This window comes from Saccoglossus kowalevskii, chromosome 4, assembly GCF_978046115.1.
Source record: "Saccoglossus kowalevskii chromosome 4, keSacKowa6.1, whole genome shotgun sequence".
NCBI classification, from domain to species: domain Eukaryota; kingdom Metazoa; phylum Hemichordata; class Enteropneusta; family Harrimaniidae; genus Saccoglossus; species Saccoglossus kowalevskii.
Genome location: NC_140644.1, coordinates 29149358 through 29155357, shown reverse-complemented (window position 1 = coordinate 29155357; position 6000 = coordinate 29149358). Strand labels below are relative to the sequence as shown.

General features: G+C 37.6%; 4 non-coding genes across 4 annotated transcripts; all 4 read left to right on the top strand.

Moving 5' to 3' along the window:
• The first annotated feature begins 797 nt into the window (after positions 1 to 797).
• Positions 798 to 897, top strand: TRNAI-UAU (transfer RNA isoleucine (anticodon UAU)). The gene is made up of 2 exons: positions 798 to 835; positions 862 to 897. It is a non-coding gene; the product is annotated as a tRNA-Ile (tRNA).
• Positions 898 to 2724: 1827 nt separating this feature from the next.
• TRNAI-UAU (transfer RNA isoleucine (anticodon UAU)) lies at positions 2725 to 2824 on the top strand. The gene is made up of 2 exons: positions 2725 to 2762; positions 2789 to 2824. It is a non-coding gene; the product is annotated as a tRNA-Ile (tRNA).
• A 1839-nt stretch (positions 2825 to 4663) lies between these two features.
• On the top strand, positions 4664 to 4763 carry TRNAI-UAU (transfer RNA isoleucine (anticodon UAU)). The gene is made up of 2 exons: positions 4664 to 4701; positions 4728 to 4763. It is a non-coding gene; the product is annotated as a tRNA-Ile (tRNA).
• An 872-nt stretch (positions 4764 to 5635) lies between these two features.
• Positions 5636 to 5735, top strand: TRNAI-UAU (transfer RNA isoleucine (anticodon UAU)). Its single transcript has 2 exons — positions 5636 to 5673; positions 5700 to 5735. It is a non-coding gene; the product is annotated as a tRNA-Ile (tRNA).
• Positions 5736 to 6000: the final 265 nt, after the last annotated feature.

The window sequence follows — 6000 nt, the reverse complement described above, 5'->3', positions numbered from 1 at the left end:
TCGTGTGCAGGGCCCTTGCTGGAAGAATTCAATCCGTCATAACCTCTCTTTGAACAAATGCTTCATCAAGAGTCCTCGTAGTATACATGACCTGACTCACGGTCATTTCTGGAGACTAGCAGAGGGTTGGAAAGAAATGTTTGCTGAAAGCGACTTCCGCCCCCGTCGTCGAGGATATAATAAATCCAATAACCACGAGTTTATAACAACTAACAGCCAAGCGAACGAGGATTATATTGCGCGATATAAACCTGAAAGCACGCCGTCGTCGGTGGAGTCATGCAAGAAACAGACGCCAAATTACGTTGACTCGATTACACATAGCGAGAGAACACAAGAAAGACATGTAAACGGAAAACAGTTTAGTGACTTTAGTATTGCCAAAATACTACGTTGTCAGTCGAAACGAAAAGCCGGCCACTGTGATGTATCGGACAATAAAAGGATTAAACGTGTTGGACGTATTGTTAGTAATGTCACACAAGACACTGCGCGTGACATTCCTGGTCAATCTTTCAATGCAAGTAGTCAGATATCTTCAATTCGAGTCATTTTGTATTACCCACCAGTTTCAAGAAAGTTTTAATAATAAACAGTGCTGCTAAATATCAGCCACGTATGAGTGTATTTGTTCTGTATATGTATTACTTTTAACTTATATTCGTACAATTATATATGAACCGTCAAATTTAAATAAAGAGAACTAATATTAAAATTCCACGATATTTCTGACGCAAGTTGTATTGAACAAAATGCGGTTATCCTATTGAAAGTGTACTCAATTGGTTGCTTCATCTTCCCCAGTGGCACAATCGGTTAGCGCGCCGTACTTATATGGCAGTACTGCTCTGTTACTGAGTAATGCGGAGATTGTGAGTTCGAGCCTCACCTGGGGAATGAGTATGTTTTGAATCCACGAATTGGAGAATAATTGAATCGAAACATTTCCAAATCGCAAATTCCATTCGCGATCCAATCTCCAGCATTTAGTTTCATCTAATTTAAATGACATCGATCGCCATTTACATGGTCGCAAAATACGTCGAATTTGAGTTAAAAGACCTGCTTAACCCGACTCAATTAAAATGGATAAATGGCATCACAGCTGACGTATATATCTAACTATAATTGCATGCAATCATATGAAGTGCTGTTTTTTTATTTTAATTACCCAGTGTTTACCAAGCCTGCTAAAAACGACTAGTGGTGATGCACTATTTAGGCAGAAGAATAAATGTCATTGACTTGCTCAAGACGGTTATATAGTTCTACGATTTTGAGGGCGCTGTTTAGCAGACTGTTTGTTTGAGCGCTATCTTGTGATAGTTTACTGATTGGCAAATTGAAATTACGGATGATCTATGTTCATTTCAAGAATGATATTCAATAATTTTCACGTACATTACATTTCATTTATACATGCTACAAAACAATAACCCAATACACTTTATATAGATTATGTAACAGGTGAGATATTTATGAAAGTGCGAAGCACATGATATTACGGATAACACAATAGGTGAATTTGTTCGATTATCGCCATTAAGTGATATATTTTAATTAGGGGTTAATGGCATTTGCTTTCCTGCTCTCTGATTGGGTTATTTTAAATAATATGCAAATTTCAATGTGACTTATGATCTACCTTGTTGACTCAAACCATTCTTAAATTCGCAAAAAAATACATCATTCGAGATGACGATGCACAATCCAAGAGGTAACTTAATGTATGCTGCAGATGTTTACTCACGCACACAGCATATATATGGCAATCCACCGTATACCAGTAATTTCAACTCTCACAGTACATTGTCATGAATAGACCGACCGCCGTATAGCTTCGTAGCACTATTGTCTTGGCTATAAGGTCATACGCGGAACAGAGGGCTACATTGAAAGATATCTACCGCTATATAGAGACAACTTTTCCGTATTATCGTGTGAAGGGCCCTGGCTGGAAGAATTCAATCTGTCATAACCTCTCTTTGAACAATTGCTTCATCAAGAGTCCTCGTAGTATACATGACCTGACTCACGGTCATTTTTGGAGACTAGCAGAGGGTTGGAAAGAAATGTTTGCTGAAAGCGACTTCCGCCCCGTCGTCGAGGATATAAGACATCCAATAACCACGAGTATATAACAACTAACAGCCAAGCGAACGAGGATTGTATTGCGCGATATAAACCTGAAATCACGCCGTCGTCGGTGGAGTCATGCAAGAAACAGACGCCAAATTACGTTTACTCGATTACACATAGCGAGAGAACACAAGAAAGACATGTAAACGGAAAACAGTTTAGTGACTTTAGTATTGCCAAAATACTACGTTGTCAGTCGAAACGAAAAGCCGGCCACTGTGATGTATCGGACAATAAAAGGATTAAACGTGTTGGACGTATTGTTAGTAATGTCACAAAAGACACTGCGCGTGACATTCCTAGTCAATCTTTCAATGCAAGTAGTCAGATATCTTCAATTCGAGTCATTTTGTATTACCCACCAGTTTCAAGAAAGTTTTAATAATAAACCGTGCTGCTAAATATCAGCTACGTATGAGTGTATTTGTTCTGTATATGTATTACTTTTAACTTATATTCGTACAATTATATATGAATTTAAATAAAGAGAACTAATATTAAAATTCCACGGTATTTCTGACGCAAGTTGTATTGAACAAAATGCGGTTGTTCTATTGAAAGTGCACTCAATTGGTTGTTTCATCTTCTCCAGTGGCACAATCGGTTAGCGCGCCGTACTTATATGGCAGTACTGCTCTGTTACTGAGTAATGCGGAGGTTGTGAGTTCGAGCCTCACCTGGGGAATGAGTATGTTTTGAATCCACGAATTGGAGAATAATTTGAATCGAAACACTTATGATCGCAAATTCCATTCGCGATCCAATCTCCAGCATTTAGTTTCATCTAATTTAAATGACATAGATCGCCATTTATATGGTCGCAAAATACGTCGAATTTGAGTTAAAAGACCTGCTTAACCCCACTCAAATAAAATGGGTAAATGGCATCACAGCTGACGTATATATCTAACTATAATTGCATGCAATCCTATGAAGTGCTGTTTTTTACTTTATTTACCCAGTGTTTACCAAGCCTGCTAAAAACGACTAGTGGTGATGCACTATTTAGGCAGAAGAATAAATGTCATTGACTTGCTCAAGACGGTTACTAGTATATAGTTCTACGATTTTGAGGGCGCTGTTTAGCAGACTGTTTGTTTGAGCGCTATCTTGTGATAGTTTACTGATTGGCAAATTGAAATTACGGATGATCTATGTTCATTTCAAGAATGATATTCAATAATTTTCACGTACATTACATTTCATTTATACATGCTACAAAACAATAACCCAATACACTTTATATAGATTATGTAACAGGTGAGATATTTATGAAAGTGCGAAGCACATGATATTACGGATAACACAATAGGTGAATTTGTTCGATTATCGCCATTAAGTGCTATATTTTAATTAGGGGTTAATGGCATTTGTTTTCCTGCTCTCTGATTGGGTTATTTTAAATAATATGCAAATTTCAATGTGACTTATGGTCTACCTTGTTGACTCAAACCATTCTTAAATTCACAAAAAATACATCATTCGAGATGACGATGCACAATCCAAGAGGTAACTTAATGTATGCTGCAGATGTTTACTCACGCACACAGAATATATATGGCAATCCACCGTATACCAGTAATTTCAACTCTCACAGTACATTGTCATGAATAGACCGACCGCCGTATAGCTTCGTAGCACTATTGTCTTGGCTATAAGGTCATACGCGGAACAGAGGGCTACATTGAAAGATATCTACCGCTATATAGAGACAACTTTTCCGTATTATCGTGTGAAGGGCCCTGGCTGGAAGAATTCAATCTGTCATAACCTCTCTTTGAACAATTGCTTCATCAAGAGTCCTCGTAGTATACATGACCTGACTCACGGTCATTTCTGGAGACTAGCAGAGGGTTGGAAAGAAATGTTTGCTGAAAGCGACTTCCGCCCCGTCGTCGAGGATATAAGAAATCCAATAACCACGAGTATATAACAACTAACAGCCAAGCGAACGAGGATTGTATTGCGCGATATAAACCTGAAATCACGCTGTCGTCGGTGGAGTCATGCAAGAAACAGACGCCAAATTACGTTTACTCGATTACACATAGCGAGAGAACACAATAAAGACATGTAAACGGAAAACAGTTTAGTGACTTTAGTATTGCCAAAATACTACGTTGTCAGTCGAAACGAAAAGCCGGCCACTGTGATGTATCGGACAATAAAAGGATTAAACGTGTTGGACGTATTGTTAGTAATGTCACAAAAGACACTGCGCGTGACATTAATGGTCAATCTTTCAATGCAAGTAGTCAGATATCTTCAATTCGAGTCATTTTTTATTACCCACCAGTTTCAAGAAAGTTTTAATAATAAACTGTGCTGCTAAATATCAGCCACGTATGAGTGTATTTGTTCTGTATATGTATTACTTTTAACTTATATTCGTACAATTATATAAGAACCGTCAAATTTAAATAAAGAGAACTAATATTAAAATTCCACGATATTTCTGACGCAAGTTGTATTGAACAAAATGCGGTTATCCTATTGAAAGTGCACTCAATTGGTTGTTTCATCTTCCCCAGTGGCACAATCGGTTAGCGCGCCGTACTTATATGGCAGTACTGCCCGGTTACTGAGTAATGCGGAGGTTGTGAGTTCGAGCCTCACCTGGGGAATGAGTATGTTTTGAATCCACGAATTGGAGAATAATTGAATCGAAACACTTATGATCGCAAATTCCATTCGCGATCCAATCTCCAGCATTTAGTTTCATCTAATTTAAATGACATCGATCGCCATTTATATGGTCGCAAAATACGTCGAATTTGAGTTAAAAGACCTGCTTAACCCCACTCAATTAAAATGGATAAATTGCATCGTATGAGTATGAGTGTATTTGTTCTGTATATGTATTACTTTTAACTTATATTCGTACAATTATATATGAACCGTCAAATTTAAATAAAGAGAACTAATATTAAAATTCCACGATATTTCTGACGCAAGTTGTATTGAACAAAATGCGGTTATCCTATTGAAAGTGCACTCAATTGGTTGTTTCATCTTCCCCAGTGACACAATCGGTTAGCGCGCCGTACTTATATGGCAGTACTGCTCGGTTACTGAGTAATGCGGAGGTTGTGAGTTCGAGCCTCAACTGGGGAATGAGTATGTTTTGAATCCACGAATTGGAGAATAATTGAATCGAAACACTTATGATCGCAAATTCCACTCGCGATCCAATCTCCAGCATTTAGTTTCATCTAATTTAAATGACATCGATCGCCATTTATATGGTCGCAAAATACGTCGAATTTGAGTTAAAAGACCTGCTTAACCCCACTCAATTAAAATGGATAAATTGCATCGTATGAGTATGAGTGTATTTGTTCTGTATATGTATTACTTTTAACTTATATTCGTACAATTATATATGAATTTAAATAAAGAGAACTAATATTAAAATTCCACGGTATTTCTGACGCAAGTTGTATTGAACAAAATGCGGTTGTTCTATTGAAAGTGCACTCAATTGGTTGTTTCATCTTCTCCAGTGGCACAATCGGTTAGCGCGCCGTACTTATATGGCAGTACTGCTCTGTTACTGAGTAATGCGGAGGTTGTGAGTTCGAGCCTCACCTGGGGAATGAGTATGTTTTGAATCCACGAATTGGAGAATAATTTGAATCGAAACACTTATGATCGCAAATTCCATTCGCGATCCAATCTCCAGCATTTAGTTTCATCTAATTTAAATGACATAGATCGCCATTTATATGGTCGCAAAATACGTCGAATTTGAGTTAAAAGACCTGCTTAACCCCACTCAAATAAAATGGGTAAATGGCATCACAGCTGACGTATATATCTAACTATAATTGCATGCAATCCTATGAAGTGCTGTTTTTTACT